We start from the raw sequence: 17,032 nt of genomic DNA on the forward strand, positions 1-17,032 counted from the left end.
TCCTGATTTCTGTATCAGTGCATTATGACAGAGTTGTGTGTAGTGTCATGTTCTGAGGGGATTACCAACAGAGCTGTTCAGTCTAACCACCTTCTGTGTAGAACCCCAGGCTGGCTGAGGCTAAAGGCTGGCACCGAGCACCCGGCCCTGTGTGTTTGTGCACATGTGCCTCAGCAGGCGCGAGTGCTACCCGTCTGTCACTTCCTGTTTGCTGTGTGGACCTCCCCTGGCAGCTTCCTGTCTCTCCCTAGTAGGGGGTTCCAGCGACCCAGAGCGCTTAGAGGTTTCCCGTTTGGCAGGCCTCTCTCCTGTGGACGCGGTCCTGTTGAGAACCGCTCAGCGGGTTGTAGCGGGACTGTGGTGGAGGGGTTGAGCAAGAACACGGTGGAGCTTAGCAATGACTTCTTGTTCTGCTTCCTACCTATGTGGTCTCTCTCTTCCTCTTTTGTCTCTCTGCCTCGCATTCCCTCCCTCTCTCTGCCTGTTTCTCTTCCTCTCTCTCTCTGTCTCTGTCTCTCTCTGTGTGTAACCTGAACCCAGCCGCTCAGCCCCTCCTCCAGATCAGGGACCTCTCATGCTCTTCCGCCCTCGTTTTGTCTTCTAAAGCTTCCTGTTCTTTGATTAACTGCTCCCTCCCGTCTGTTAGCGCCCGCTTATCGCTACACTGCTATCGATCCTGCCCACCCACTGACTCACCAATGAGAGAGACAGGGGGAGAGGGAGAGAGAGGGAGACTTGAGCCAATCCTCTACAATTTAAGCAAGAAAAATCCTTCAGAATTGTCTCCAAAAATATGAAACTCAACAACACTAACAATTCCCAATAACATGTGTCTAATGGCTACAGATGAGCTTTCTGTTGGCGGTCTACTCTGTTCACTGTCGTATTGTAAGGATGTCAGGCCGTAGTGTTTCCCTTTGATGTTTGTTTGTGCGTGTTATAGATAAGGACGTTGTGACGCTGACTAGAATGAACTTCTGATGCAACATCTTCTCAGAAAACCTATTTTAAATCCATCTGCTCACTCGGCCAGCGGACGCGAATGCGGATGTGAAACTGTCGGAAGACAACGTCCCGTGACAGATCGTGTCTACTTCCTCTGGTTAGAGGTCTGTTTCTGGCTCTTTGAGGCAGTCCACTTCTGCCTGGATTTGCGTTAAAAAAGTGCAACGGGCCCAGCAGACGGAACAGAATGAGAGTTAGGAAATATAAGGCCTTCATGAAACAAAGGAAACATTATTGTTTGTTATGGTTATTGTTTAGGGTAGGGCACTTCTGTCATTGTGCTATTGTGTGTTATTGTTTACCAAAGGCAGCTCTGTCGAGAGCAGGGCTGCTGCCCAGCGGCCTTTGAGCAAGGCTTTTCTGCAGGCTCAATGCCAGACACGGGATTCGGACCGGCCCGCGTCTTCAGTCCCATTCAGACGGCCGTAACTCAGATTTTGAATATCTGTAGGTTGGCTGTGTGATTGGTGGGAAGGGTTTAACTCGCTAATAACTCCCAATCCCTCCCTCCCAATGTGATGTTATTGATGACATAATTGAGAGGAGGATCAGCACTGAGGGGATATATCCAGGAAGGCCCCTTAGTTAATGCTGCTGTGTTAAAACCGTACTGTCAAAATATGCAACGTACTGTCAACACATTTGTCCTATATAACCAATCAATCAATATCCTTTATTTAACCAGGTAAAAATGTATTGAGATTAAAATCTCTTTAATCATCTTGTCATAGAGGGCGATAAACTAAATAAAATTCTTAGTCTATTCATTTTTACTTTGACGTTGTTGACCTGCTAGTCTGACCTCAGAGTGCCCTTAGGGTTTCACACCCAAAAAGGGTTTAGTGTGTGTAGGAAATTACAATAATGTTCATTTTAATAACCGAATCAAACAGGATATAGAGTCTGCTTTCGGCAAGATCCCAGAGTTGGTAAGTGCAGATGAGGGCAAGGTTAATGCGTGCACTCAGATAAACTCCCTCCTTCATAAGTTGTGTGCTTTGAGAAGTATTTCCTTCACCTGTGGTGTTGCTTCACGATGTGGTGACCCGCTGGGATCCCGACCCATCCTAGCAGACAACTTGGTGGGCGAGTAATGAGGAGCCATCTGACAGATAGCTGGTCTCCTACCGAGCATGAGGTCAACTAGAAACTGACATTCTCACATTTCAGACATTACCACACTGAAATGATTGAATGTTAGATCGTCATTTAGATTATATTTTAGCTTTAGATCTTTCCTACAGCACATCCTCATAATAGGCCAACATCAATTGCATCAGGCTTGCATAGGCTTTTAATCATTAATTTATTGTTCTCTTATATGCTGGATAAACCAGTGTTTGATTTCATGGAGGTATAATATAAATTATGATGAATTAGTTTATTAGACAGAAGTTTGTATGTTAATATATAATCATAGCCTGTATTTCAGTCAAATTGAACGCAGACGCCTACATTAAAAAAAGGTTTGTAGAAGGGGTCATTCATCGCCAATAGACTGAATCCTGGGCCTCGTCTGCTCATACAGAGCAACAAACAAGACGATCGCAGTTTTAGATGTATAATTATTAAGATATAAACTTTTCGGCACGATTTTACATCACAATATTTCATGGCAAGACATTTGGTCACCTCTGGTTCACTGGTATAGGGAATGAGGAACAATGTGAGCCAATTCATTCTGAACCAAGTTAGCCATTTCACTCTGCACAAACGTGAGCCGGTGTGTAGCAACAGGAGCTATAAGCACACAGTCCTGATGTAGCAACAGGAGCTATAAGCACACAGCCCTGATGTAGCAACAGGAGCTATAAGCACACAGTCCTGATGTAGCAACAGGAGCTAACAGCACACAGTCCTGATGTAGCAACAGGAGCTAACAGCACACAGTCCTGATGTAGCAACAGGAGCTAACAGCACACAGTCCTGATGTAGCAACAGGAGCTAACGGCACACAGCCCTGATGTAGCAACAGGAGCTAACGGCACACAGCCCTGATGTAGCAACAGGAGCTAACGGCACACATCCCTGATGTAGCAACAGGAGCTAACGGCACACAGCCCTGATGTAGCAACAGGAGCTAACGGCACACAGCCCTGATGTAGCAACAGGAGCTAACGGCACACAGCCCTGATGTAGCAACAGGAGCTAACGGTACACATCCCTGATGTAGCAACAGGAGCTAACGGCACACAGCCCTGATGTAGCAACAGGAGCTAACGGCACACAGCCCTGATGTAGCAACAGGAGCTAACGGCACACAGCCCTGATGTAGCAACAGGAGCTAACGGCACACAGCCCTGATGTAGCAACAGGAGCTAACGGCACACAGCCCTGATGTAGCAACAGGAGCTAACGGCACACAGCCCTGATGTAGCAACAGGAGCTAACGGCACACAGCCCTGATGTAGCAACAGGAGCTAACGGCACACAGCCCTGATGTAGCAACAGGAGCTAACGGCACACAGCCCTGATGTAGCAACAGGAGTTAAGTGTAACAGCAGGGTCTGAAGTGTTCAGCGGAAAACGGATGTGTACGTCCATCTCCGGAGCTAGCAGAGTGGTGCTCTGGTGTTTGTGGAGCATTGTGTAGCATCGTATCCGAAGCTATCTGCGTTGCATACGGGAATGGGTTAACCTGGTGATTGTTAGTGCTTGCCACTTGGTTCTATGAATGTCCTTACTGTACCCACAGCGATATATTGTTTTATCGTTTCTCTTCTGACAGATGTACTTATTGTAAGTCGCTCTGGATAAAAGAGTGCTAAAGGCCCTGATGTAAAAGGATGAACCTCTGAGATGATGGACGTTGTAATGACACAATGCACATAAAAGGGGAACTGGTTCAGTTTTTTCTTTCCAGTACAGCCATGCAGCCCATGTCACCTGATTGGTTGCCCGGTATCCTCCGGTCCTCCTTTTTCATTGGCTCGTCCCCCACCGCAGCCACACGGCCAACTCTTGTGTTCTTTTGCATTTTTCTGTTGTGGTTTTGTTTTGGTTGCGTCCCACAGACGTCCCGGCGCGTGCGTGTGGAGGTTTCTCTGGCAGAGGGATGACCGCGGCTCCATTCCTCACCAAATCACTCTGGTTTAGTAAAATGGCCGACTGGTTAACCCTTCCACCGCCCCCTCTTGCTCTGCGGTCCCTCACACATCTTGTCGCTCTAAACCCATCTTTACTGTCAGTTCTGGTGGGTCGTGCCCAAGAGTCAATTAAATTAGTATAACCCTTAATCACAGTTACAGTCTCAAAGTTCTTCACAGGCCACACCCCCTAACTCTAGCTCCCTATCTCTAGCCCCCCCTATCACTGGCCCCCTCAAAGAACAGGGAAAGTCTCCCTTTATTATAGAGGAGGAGAAGCCGTTGAAGGCGGCAGAGCGAGGGCGATGCTGGTCCCCTCCCCGGGTGACCAGCAGACCACTGGGTGCCAAGAGGTAGAAACACTACGGAAGCATACCAAACAGAACCCTTTAAACAGAAATTAGGGAAAGGCTGAGTGAGTGAAGGCCGGAGGGAGAGGGGAACGTGTCGAGGTAGGTCAGAGGTCGCTTCCTCCTCACACGTCAGTGATCCCACACATCCCCACAGGGATGAGTTAAAGCAGCCACCCTGCACACGGATTAGAGCACGCCCTGCCTCCCTGATCACTTCCTCTGCACGCACGAACACACACAGAGCTAGATGTCTGTTCCATCTCCAATCCATATGTCACGTCACACACGTCACACACGCTGTCACAAGCCCACCCTCTCGGACCCCATTAATCTCTCTCTCTCTCTCGCTCGCTCGCGCGCGCTCTTATGGATGGACGGCCCTTTGTTTCTCTAACACATTATTGGTGCCCAGCTGTTGTGGATGCGTAGAACTTCAAGAGCCAAGGACGCCTGCAGAATAATGTTTCAGAGCTTAACCTTCCAGCACTACAAAAGTTTCACTTTTCTTCCCCCTTTAAAAATGTTGTGTGAATTTTTCATCAGTGATTCCATAATCCTCAAAATATTGCAATATTTAAACGTCGATATTGCCTGGGGAGCTCTACGTACGTGCTATCCGGTGGTTGGCATGGCTATATGAATCTCTTATTCTGTGGCCTTCTTCTATACCCTTCTGGCTGGCTCTCGGTTCAAACCGTGCTTCTCCTGCTCGCTTCTGCCTCTGAGATTAGTAGCCCAAATTCCTCCGTAACGGATGCTTCAGCTGCCTGCTGGGATACGGGGATAATGGTGGAGTCGGTTATACACTTCAGGATTTCATTCCTCCCTGTCCTCACCAGAGCAGCGCGTGCGTCAACAGGGGTGATTATCCTACACTATAATAACGTCAGCGCCAAGCAGTCAGGCTCAGGGGAAAGTGGATGAGAACTGCTCTCATTTCATACACTTAAGATGACGGAGAGACGATGATGAGGTTACAACTTGCTCTCAGGCTACAGCTAGCTCTCTGGCTACAGATAGCTCTCTTGCTGCAGATAGCTCTCTTGCTGCAGATAGCTCTCTTGCTGCAGATAGCTCTCTGGCTGCAGATGGTTCTCTGGTTGCAGATGGCTCTCTGGCTGCAGATGGCCCTCTGGCTGCAGATGGCCCTCTGGCTGCAGATGGCTCTCTGGCTGCAGATTGCTCTCTGGCTGCAGCTAGCTCTCTGGCTGCAGCTAGCTCTCTGGCTGCAGCTAGCTCTCTGGCTACAGCTAGCTCTCTGGCTACAGCTAGCTCTCTGGCTACAGCTAGCTCTCTGGCTACAGCTAGCTCTCTGGCTACAGCTAGCTCTCTGGCTACAGATAGCTCTCTGAAATCCTGTGTAGGCCTACCCTTTTTCCCCGCTGAAAATAGATAAGGGAATCGATAAAGGAACAATAAGCAGAATTGATTTAATTTTGTAATCAGTTGGAAAATTACCCACAAAGTTCCAGTTAAGACACTCCCCCTTTCAATGAAAAACACTTCTGTGTGTTAATTATTCACAATATGTCCTTCCCTTCCTACAAAAGATATACCCTGACCCTCGCCCTTAATGAAAGGAATAACCCTTACTGAAGTGGTGGGTGGTGTGATTTAAGTTTTGGCAGAGAAAACAATGTTGGATGCATGTGTGAGCCATAGAAGTTCATCTGATAGGCTGCACTGTAGCACGATACTAAACACCTCTGATCGTGCGGAGGACTGTTTATCGTTCGCCATCTCGTATCGTCATATCACCCCAATTAGACCCAGCTCACTTTTCCTGTCCTCTTCGCATGCTACACTCTGCCCTTTAAGCCTGCGCCTGCTTCCTGAGTCGTGCGGTGCTTTCCTAGCAACAATAAGAGTGGTTTCATGTGTGGACGGGACAGATGCCCTCTCTGTGGTGGCCCAGTGTCGGCCAGCCCCCCCCACAGAGCAACTGGTTGCCCTGGCTCGGTCCCAGTGAGCTCTGTTCCAATGCTGCTGAGCTACTCCACACAGCAGCTGACCCTAAATATAACCTACAGCCTGAAGCCCTCACACCACTCTGTCTGGTGGAAACCAAACCACTCTTTCCATGACTGGCTAGTGGATTATTATGGGTCAGCTTTTGGGTGATTAGTGCTGCATCACATTGCTGAAATTATTATCGATGGCATTGGCTGTTATTTACTTGCTATGTGTATTTATTGAATCAAGTCATATTCCAACAGTGAATTGATTAATTAATAATTGAGATTATCCCTACAAGGTAAATGTTCCATGTATTAGGATGCTGCTTATAGAGCAGGTTGTCTGACTTCCCTCTAGCCTCTGTCTATGATGTGTTTTTAAGGGCAAGTGTTATTTATTAAGCCCTCAATCTCTGAGTGATTTTCATTTCTTAACGAAGTGACGACAAACCTACCACAGTGTTGTCCTTCTCTACTTGGTCAATACAGAAAGACAAATAAATACACCCTCATTTCCTGTTATCAGCCATCTTACCTTCAAATTATAATACATTAAATATCACTTATTACAACGTGGTGAACATTAAGAATCAATATAATTAGTCTTTAGTAGAAGAGAAAGCAATCCCCCATGCTGCTGTTTCAGCATTTAAACCCAGTACACACCCGGGTCTTGACCCTATGTAAACCTGTTCTGAGGTCAGCTCAGCATTTATAGTCGGGATGCACCGAAATGAAAATTCTTGGCCGAAACCGAATATACTGAAACAGTTGGCCGAAGGCCGAAACCGAATACCGAATGTGGCTTTTACTGTTTTTCATTCTTTTGCCTTAATTTTTCACCATTGCGTAAATCAAACAATTAAATGTCCTTTATAAACTTTTTTGTCTTGCTTTTCAATAAAAAAAAAATCAATTACAAATTTGATGCAAAATATTTATTTAATACTGAACGTTTTCTAACATTCCAGCAGACCTTATAGCAAGAATTTAAGAACAATGTACCTTTAAATAAATGAGTATTTTTTATTTATAATTTTTTTTTTTTTTGTAATAAAAAAAAAAAAATGTTCGGTGTATTATGTTCTGCCTTTTTACTCCTTCGGCCGAAACCGAACATTATGTTTTGGGCCATTTTCGGCCGAACATGTTCGGTGGCCGAATATTCGGTGCATCCCTAATTTAAACCCAGTATACACCCGGGTTAGGGCTGGGCGATATGGCCTAAAAAAAGAATCCCAGATTCTTTCACAAAAAATCAGATTTCTGATTTAAATCGATTTACAGAAAAAGGCATTATGGCAGGCCCTGCCATTGTAAACAGTGTAACCAGTAACATTACATAAAATGTAAAATATATAAAATAAAATATTTCTGTAAACATAAAATATTACTAATGTTAAGAGGTAGTTCTGATAAAGTGCCATCATAACATTCAAACTTTCAACATGTGTTCATAAATATACAGTGTTTTGCAAATGGTAATTGCCTTAAAAAAAAAGGGAATAGTAACGGGAGAAGAATGAGAAAGACGCACAGGCAGCTCTTTCCTTCACTCTTCTGTATTGAATGAGGAAGAGGAGCGCGATCCCCCTACTGGAGCCCCAAGGCATTACCAACAGATCGACGAATTACCAACAGATCGACGAATTATTAAACCACACAGATATATTTCAAATGAATTATGTTTACCTCAAAATAGATTATACATACATGAATAAATTGTTGTATACAGCTTGTCACACTCGCTGCCATGTTTGTGTATCACTTTGTTAAATGCCACTCTGTGCGGGGGGAGGGCTGAGCCCATTCCGAACTACGGGAGCTGAGAGGGAGGCGTTGGCGAATGTTGAAGAGAAAACCGATTTTCATTTAAACAAGTCGACGTGAGCTACACACTTGAGTTAATCGATAAAATCGGTTTATCGCCCAGCCCTAACCCGGGTCATGACCCCATGTAAACCTGGTCTGAGGTCAGCTCAGCATTTAAACACAAGTAGCACCAGTTCACCATTCCATGTAACCCCAGGTAGAACCAAACGCTGCATCTCAACTAGGGATGTGCATTTCTGGCAAAAATACAATTCGATATTATTCGAGTATTCGAGTAATATTCGAAAATTGGTCGAACAAGAACCCCCCCATGCTCGCACACACGCACTTCGTATACGCGCAAACACAATGACGCAGGGCGAGGCTTTTATGATTTGTTTGAAATCAATCTGTTTATTTCAACAACTGCGCCATGCATATTCAACATCAAAATTATTTCAACGTGGTATTAGGCCGATAGGCCTACATGCGCCGAAAACAGATCGCTATTTATTTTACTGAACACAGCCTGCATGACGGTGAACTAGACACGTCTTTAGCATATGGAAACTATGGCCAAAAAAATAACTTCACACGGTGTGTCTTTTTACAATTTATTTGTTACCAGCATTCGTAGTGTTGATCAGCAGAGAAATAGTCTGCCAAAGTCGTTGACGTCGCTTAGCAACCGAGGATTCCGGGGTTGATAATAGGGGTGTAACGGTACACATATTTGTACTGAACCGTCACGGTACAGGCACTGTCCCTCGGTGCGGTTAGAGGTGTGCCGCGGTTCGTAAATGTGGTGTACATAGCGTTAATATGGCGAATGTAAAGGCTTGTTTTGCGATGCAGAATTTAAAACTTGAAGTCGGAGTTCCACACGGATCATTTAGCCAAAGTCTACTACTCCAACACCGTAATCCGCTCAGCAGCCCTTCGTCGGGATGCCGGATACGCAATGCAATGTGTTGTAAATAAACTTCCAAAGCTTTTCAAATCCTATTTGGTGTTTTATTGGTCCTGGTGCAAAGTAAACAATGTACAAAGTAATTAAGGTGCAAAGTCAAACCAAAGAAGTGATTCAGGAAATGATTTTGTAAGAGGACCAATCGCAGCCCTTGCCGTCTCCGTTGCGTCGACCAATAGGTCCATGGCATCGAAGGATAGTTACAAATATTGGATTTGCACGTAAGCTACGGAGAGGGTCACCAACAGGCTCTCCGGCTATGGAGAGGGCTCTCCGTGTCTATGTACAGCACTTTAACGTGCACACACTTTTGAAAAGGCACCATCCAGGTGTAACTATCACCGTTGCTGTGAAAAAAAAATAACGAGCTGTGCAAACCCAGTTCACATCACTATTTCAACAACCCCTGTATGGGAATTCTGAAATGCAAATGCCATAGCCAAGTTTATTGGGGTTTTCATTGCTGCTAATCTACAGCTTGAGAAACAAGCAGTTTTTTTTAATTTTCCCCTTAACTGTTAACCGTACCGTACCGTGACTTAAAAACCGAGATACGTACCGAACCATGACTTTTGTGTACCGTTACACCCCTAGTTAAGTTACCGGACTACTTCCGGAGTAGTCCGGAATGACCGCTTGACAGCGGTCATTATAAACTAAGCAACGGTGAATTATCGAAAAATTATTCACCACTGGAAGTTGTGAAGGCCCATGCAAGTGAACGGAGCGTTCAACAGCATTGGAAAGAGCCATGTAAATAATAATGATTGTCACATTCGATATTCTACGTGACTCCGACTATTCAACGATCGTTTCCCATCCCTAATCTCAACCCAACGTGAACCCAGACCTCTCCAGCCTGTAAACCACGAGTTAAACCGGGATCTGCACTGACTGTACTGCAGCTCTCCTCTAGTGTGTGCAGCAGGTCCCTGCGACCCCCCCCCCCCCCCATAATGATAAGTTAGTTCTGATAAAGTGCCAACATAACATTCAACAAAGCATTAAATCAGTGCATGAGCATATAAGGTGGTTTTTTAAGTTGGAACATGCGCTTCTTCCTGGCAAAAAAAATTGCCAGGAAGACAAGCCTGTCTACGACCTCTGGCTTTAGACATACCCGGTGGCATGTAACAATGCCCCCAGGAGACATCAGCTCAGCAACACTGAGCTAACACAACTTTTTTTGACCTGTTCCACATTGTCTGGGTCAATGTAGGTTGTGCGGAACCTTGGGTCAACCAATGTCCAAGATTTGATCTTTTACAGGGTCGCTGTATTTGTCGTCAAGGTACTGCATGATATTTCCTTTTATTGTTTTCGTGAGCTCTGTATCTTCCTCCTCTGGCTGTAGGAGACTGGTTTGGAACAGATGGAGCACTGGTTTAATGTAGGAAACACTGACATAAGACTCCCCGGAGAGTGCATCAGTGAATTCTTGGAGGGATTTTACTGCTTTATTTATCGACTCCCAACACATCCAGATCTTGCCAAGTGGGCACAAGATGGTGACTTTTCTTGTCTGAACCCAGGACACGGACTAGAGCCTTCTCTTATTCGAGAAATCTCTATTATTCTTTGGCGTGAACTCCATCTGGTCAGGGACTCTTATCAGCCGATGAGTGGGTAGACCAAGCTTTGCCTGTACTTCAGTCATGTCTCTTCTTTATTTTTCAGCTGTAAGAAAAGGCAGAGACAGCCTTTTTGCATACCCCGATAGCATGAACTATCCGTGGGTCCTTCACACCATTCTCTGTAGTAAATGAAGAATACATAAATCAAAACACATTTTAGTGATACCACTACATTCATTCAGTCTTGCTACAATTTCTGCAAAATATGAATGAACATGCACAAAGGACACACACACACACACACACACACACACACACACACACACAGCATGTATAACATTATGATTAGATAGATGGATAGATACATAGAGGGAAATTCAAGATTTAAATACACATTTTGTCAAAATATTGGCTTGATATAATATATTAATTACATGATGTTGCATTAATTGTCTTGAGAATAGAAAAAAATATCACTTGATTCATAGCCATATGATGGATGGGTGGATAGATCCCGAGGGAATATCAAGATTTAAATACACATTTTGTCAAAATATTGGCTTGGTATAATGTATTAAATACATGATGCATTAATTGTCTTGAGAATGGAAAAAATATCACTTGATTCATAGCCATTATTTAGACTTACCGATATAATTGTGCAATCTGTGTCCAAAGCACTGGAGGTTGTGCCGAGCTTTGATCATGTTGCTGCCGCTATCAGTAGTCATTCAAATGAGTCGGTCTTCGGCAAGGTTCCATGACTTTAGGGCATCTCTTTGCCCCTGGGCTATTATTTCACCTCTGTGGTCCTCTGGAAAGTATGCCGTATGAAGGCAGACGCTTCGCAGAGTCCAATCGTTGTTGATAAATTGCACAGTAATGCCGCGTTTCCACTGCAGGGTGCGGTTCGGTTTGCCTCAGTCCGGTAGGGAGGGGGCGGTATAGCCCAGCTCAGTTCCGAGGTCGCGTTTCCACCGCCGACAGTACCCTTTATGGTAGGCCGGATGTCGATCGCCGCGGCAGCTACGTAAACAAAGCGCAACAATGTAGGCTGTCCAAGAAGGCCGGCAAACTTTTGTGCAACATGTTCTTCAATAAACTAAGCTCCCGCTGTTGTCCAGAAATACCTTGCGGGGAATGTGTTTGTTTGGTTTATCCCCACGTCGCCCGGAAGTGACGATTCTGTCGACCAATCAACGGAGGGGGTGTGTAGCTCGAATTTTACGGCACCCTTTAAGGCGTCTCAGTACCCCAACGGTGGAGTACTGAAGACGAGGGCAAGGGACTGAATTGGGACCATATCCTTTGCTATATACATACCGATCACATTAGCTTTGGCTTTCCAGGGGGGCGAATCCTTTTCATATGGGATGCAGTTGGCAAAGGTTTGTGATGGTGGTCTGTATTTTAGTGGCTGTGCGTGTGGTGCTTGTGGTGCCGCAGTCTCTCTTATTCCGCTGCTCACAAGATTTCTCCCATTCGGCGGGATGTTTTTTGCCTGATGTGCTGCAGTCAATTCATCGTACTGCTGCCTTTGCTAGCAACAGACTTCGAACAGACTTGGCAGCGGGGTGTTGTCTGGTCTAAATCTGACCTCTTGAACGCGAACCAATTCCAAATAATGGATGACACCGTCCCTTTCTTAGGAACGTATTCTTCCCGGCTCGCTGCCATGTTTTTGTATCACTTTGGTAAGTGATACTACTCCGTAGTTCGGAGGGCTGAGCCCATTCCGAACTACGGGAGCTGAGAGGGAACCTTTGACGGATGTTGAAGAGAAAACCGATTTTCCTTTCCTTTAAACAAGTCGACATGAGCTACACACTCGAGTTAATCGATAAAATCAGTTTATCGCCCAGCCCTAGGTTAACCCTGAGACCCCCTCCTCCGACGGTGAAATGGGTTAACCCTGAGCCCCCCTCCTCTGAGGGGGAGCAAGGGTTATCCCTGAGCCCCCCTCTGACGGTGACATGGGTTTAACCCTGAGGCTGCCCCCCTCCTCTGAGGGGGAGCGAGGGTTAACCCTGAGACCCCCTCCTCTGACGTTGACATCGGTTAAACCTGAGCCCAACATGTGCCTTTGGCTGTGAGGCGTCGGAACCCTACAAGTGGTGATGGCCTCTAGGATCATGGTAATTTCCAGACCGCTCCAAACAGTCATTACCCAGCAGTGTCTTACTCCATCATGCTCTCTCTCATCCTCTCTCTCTGCTTCCGTCCCTCAAGGTGTCTCTCTGCCTCTTTGACTGTTTGTCTGTGTCTCTGTGTGTCTCTCTCTCTCAGTCTGTGTCTCTCTCTCTGTCCTTCTTTGTCCCTCAGCACCGCCGGTTGTGTGAGAGGTGAGGAGAGGACATTATTTAAATGCCGTTTTTGTTTAATTTTTTCCCTACTTGTCTCAAAGAACTGAGGACGAAAGCCCAGCAAATGGGTGGCCTTTCTCATGTGCTCTGGACAGCAGCCGGGGCCGCGTTGTCCAGAACAATACGGGTCAGGGGGATAACGTACGCTTTACAAATGCCAAATACTGTGTAGAATGTCAGAGGTCCACCCTCGCTTTACCTAGACATCGTATACATCAGACCGCCCGGCATCCCAACACAGTTCAACAGTCCTTTAAGTTTAGAGGTCATGAGGTCTGTTCATCGCTTTTGTAAGAAGCTACTTACAATAACTACATTAGTCAGAAGAAAGAGAAACAACAATATATCGCTGTGGGTACAGTAAGGATGTTCATAGAACCAAGCACTAACAATCGCTAGGTTAACCATTCCCTGTATACAACAGAGATAGCTAGGGTAAGATGCTAAACAATGCTGAGTACTGTTTTTAAGTGCCAGGACGTAGCCACCACATAGATGGGATTCCATGGGTCAGAGCAGGTATGTAGCGGCAGGTTTGTAAAGGACACTAGATGATCGTAGCGGCTGTTCTGACCCGGGCGTTTTGTACTGAGAAGGGAAAAGGTTGGGGGTTCGATGGTCGTATTAATTATTGACAAACTGCAAGAGTGGAGTCAGGACTGTTCGTAATGAGCCTGCGTGTTGGGATGGCAGGAAGTGTTCCTTTTGAGTTGACACGCACACTGGCACATACAGACACTCACACATGCATACGCACTCACTTGCACACCATGGTGGGCTACATCTGCCGCTGTGTCCACAGTGCAGGCTGGGCATTGTGCCCCATCGGCAGGGTGCAGACAGCTCTGTACTGTGCTGTAGCTCCCACCCAGCACACGCAGACAGGTTCAGACAGCTCTGTACTATGCTGTTGCTCCCACCCAGCACACAGTGACATTCACTCTGAACTCACGCCCTCAACATTTCTGCCATGGCCCTCTGGATACTCTGAGGCCTGTTCGGACTGAATCAGGTCCAGGAACCTTTAGGAAGACGTCTTAATCGGTGAGGAAATGTTTGGCTTCCTTTGAGAGCGGAGGTCAGATGTCCAGCAGTGGACAGGTTGAATAGAGGACGCAAATATAGAAATGATTCAGGCACCTCCGGGTCAGCCTGCACTGTGCTGGCCAACGTCGGAACTCTGCTTTCATCTCAGAAGTTCTACGTCCGTACCAGACTTTTCACCAGAAAAGGGTTGTAACGCGATAAAGACAGTCAATAGTTGATTGTTGCAGCTCTTATTCTTTATATTGGAGACTTCTAACTCATCCAACTCTCTGATCTTATGTGCTTTACTTCTCAAAGTTAGTCTTAAATCTCTTTTGGTGGTCCTTGGGGGCCCGTCAAGGCTTTCAGACTGTAATATTGATGAAGAGCTGTAGAAGTTAGGGCGCCTTAGCATTTTGATTAAAAGCAGCTCCTTGAATCTGACCTTGTGCAGTGCATTTGCCAGTAAAGTATTGAAATATATATGAAATGTGAATTATATTTTCAGGAGAGCAGAGTGCTGTGTTATTGCTTAAGACCCAACGTTGTATTACTATTCGCTACGGACTCCATATCCAGGTCGATTCACACACCTGTTAGTGAAGCATATAGAGGAGAGGCTCCATCTCCTCTCCATAGAAACCAATATTATTCAGTTGGAGGGCATCTCGTATCCAGGTCGATTCACACACTGAGGGGCGCTGGCTCTCTGCTGACTGCAGCAATGGTATTTAAAAGAGGAGTGAATAAACCATATTTTTTTCGAGATGTGGGGTTGTTAAGTGATTGCACCTGATGGCCCCCCTTGGCTCCATAAGGAACATGTGGCGTCAGACCATTAGCCCTCTGCGCGACGAGCCGCACTTGTCACCACGCTGGTCTGCGTTCCACTCCGGTTTTTACGCCGAGCTGAAAGGAGGCGTTGCTAAAATTCCGTTTTACAAAAGGCCACATCACACTTTTAAAGGCACCCAGTGCAACTTTCGAGGCTTAAAAATAAACATTCAATTTCTAGTCTTTTTTACACGTAGTAAGTTTCAATAACTCCATACCATTACATACCGACATTCAAGCAGCAAAGATGAGACGTCGTTGTGTGGTGAGAACTGATAGAAAATCGATAACAACAACAATGCCGCCATTTTCTTTATTTTTTGTAACCTACAATAAATAAAGCAGGCTTCCAGTCAATGGAAAAATGGCTTCTCCCCACCGGCGATTGTTGTTGTTTACGATTTTCTATCAGTTCTCACCACACAACGACGTCTCATCTTTGCTCCTTGAATGTCGATATGTAATGGTATGGAGTTATTGAAACTTACTACGTGTAAAAAAGACAAGAAATTGAATGTTTATTTTTCATTGAATGTCTACATAAAGTTGCACTGGGTGCCTTTAACATGACCATGGTGTATTTTGACCGCTGTAGCCTTACTTTAAATAAGTGACCAAGTGAAATCAGGGGTTCTTCTCATGGTAACCAATGCCATGGTCACTGTACATGTTGTAGAATAGTGGAGCGAACAACCTTTTCAGTCCTCGACTCAGTCCTCTGACTGCATCCGTACTGTGAATACCTTCATGGACCTGTAATTATCCTAACTGTTATACGGGTCGCCATTGGCCCGCGTGCCGCACTTTGAGAACCAATGGTGTAGATCAGGGGTGTCAATCGTACGGCCCGCGGGCCGGATCAGGCCCGCTAACGGGTTTAATCCGGCCCGCGGGCCGGATCAGGCCCGCTAACGGGTTTAATCCGGCCCGCGAGATGATTTTGTGAAGTACAGTATTGTAAAAAAAAAAAGTACTTTTTTTTTTTATTTTATTTTTTTTTTTATTATAAAAATCCTTCCTAGCATTACATGGATTGCATTGACTGGCACTGATTAATTTGTTGTACATTGAACTACTGGACAATTGTGTGTAACTGGAAGTCGCTTTGGAATGTAACGTAAAATGATCTACTATTTTTCAATGAAGGAAACTGCTGTTCTTAATGTGTCCACTAGAAGTCGCAATAGCAATTATGTTAAGCAAGCAAACTTTATACCGGGGCTGAGCAGGGAGCAAGTATAAACAGGTAGTGCAGCTAGCCCGGAGCTACCTTGTCGTTTTGCCTTATACTTTCAACATTATGCGCTTTGGCACTCTCATTGCCCCAAAATGTCTGTCAAAAAGATGAAAAGTGGACACAGAGTGCAGTGTTTTCTGAGAAAAATGGTCATCGTCCTTTTTATTCACGGAAGTAAATGGGAAACCTGTGTTTGGTGTGCTCACAGCATGTTTAATTTTACATAATTATGCCATATTTTTACCGGTCCGGCCCACTTCGGAATAGATTATCCTCCATGTGGCCCCTGAGCTAAAATGAGTTTGACACCCCTGGTGTAGATGGTTAAAACAAAACTATGGTGAAACAATTGCCAACAGGTATTTTATCAGATGCTCACTTTCTCCGATAGAGTGATCGCCTACTTTTAGTAATCGCAGGTAAACCGAAAACTTATTACAAATTGGGAAAGTGTCAGATGCCGGGGATCAGACTCAAGCCTCTTTGCGCGGTATCAAAAGCTTCGGACTACAAAGCCAGGATTATGATTGCTGTAATTTGTCAGGCTGCAAATTGGTGTGTGTCAAAATAAGTTTAGTGTCAGGATTGTATGAAACGTCGACAGTGCAATTTGACACAGTAAATTGGGATCATTATTTGAGTTGAGAAAAGCTTGCCAGCCGACAAAGACTCCGAAGCCTAACCCTCACATATACACACAGTAGGGTCAGATTAAATTTGATTCTGATCTTCCTCTCTATCATTAGCTTGTGGCCTGTGTCTATTTACGTACGTGCATTTATTATATGACCATTGACGACCAGACAAAGCCACCGCC

The 17,032-nt window shown here is 45.4% G+C and overlaps 1 protein-coding gene across 4 annotated transcripts in view; it reads left to right on the forward strand.

Moving 5' to 3' along the window:
- Positions 1-17,032, forward strand: part of grb2b (growth factor receptor-bound protein 2b) — a 59,271-nt gene that overhangs the window by 13,482 nt on the left and 28,757 nt on the right. The gene's annotated exons all lie outside the window — the stretch shown is intronic.

Source organism: Gadus macrocephalus, chromosome 2, assembly GCF_031168955.1.
Source record: "Gadus macrocephalus chromosome 2, ASM3116895v1".
In the NCBI taxonomy this organism is placed as follows: domain Eukaryota; kingdom Metazoa; phylum Chordata; class Actinopteri; order Gadiformes; family Gadidae; genus Gadus; species Gadus macrocephalus.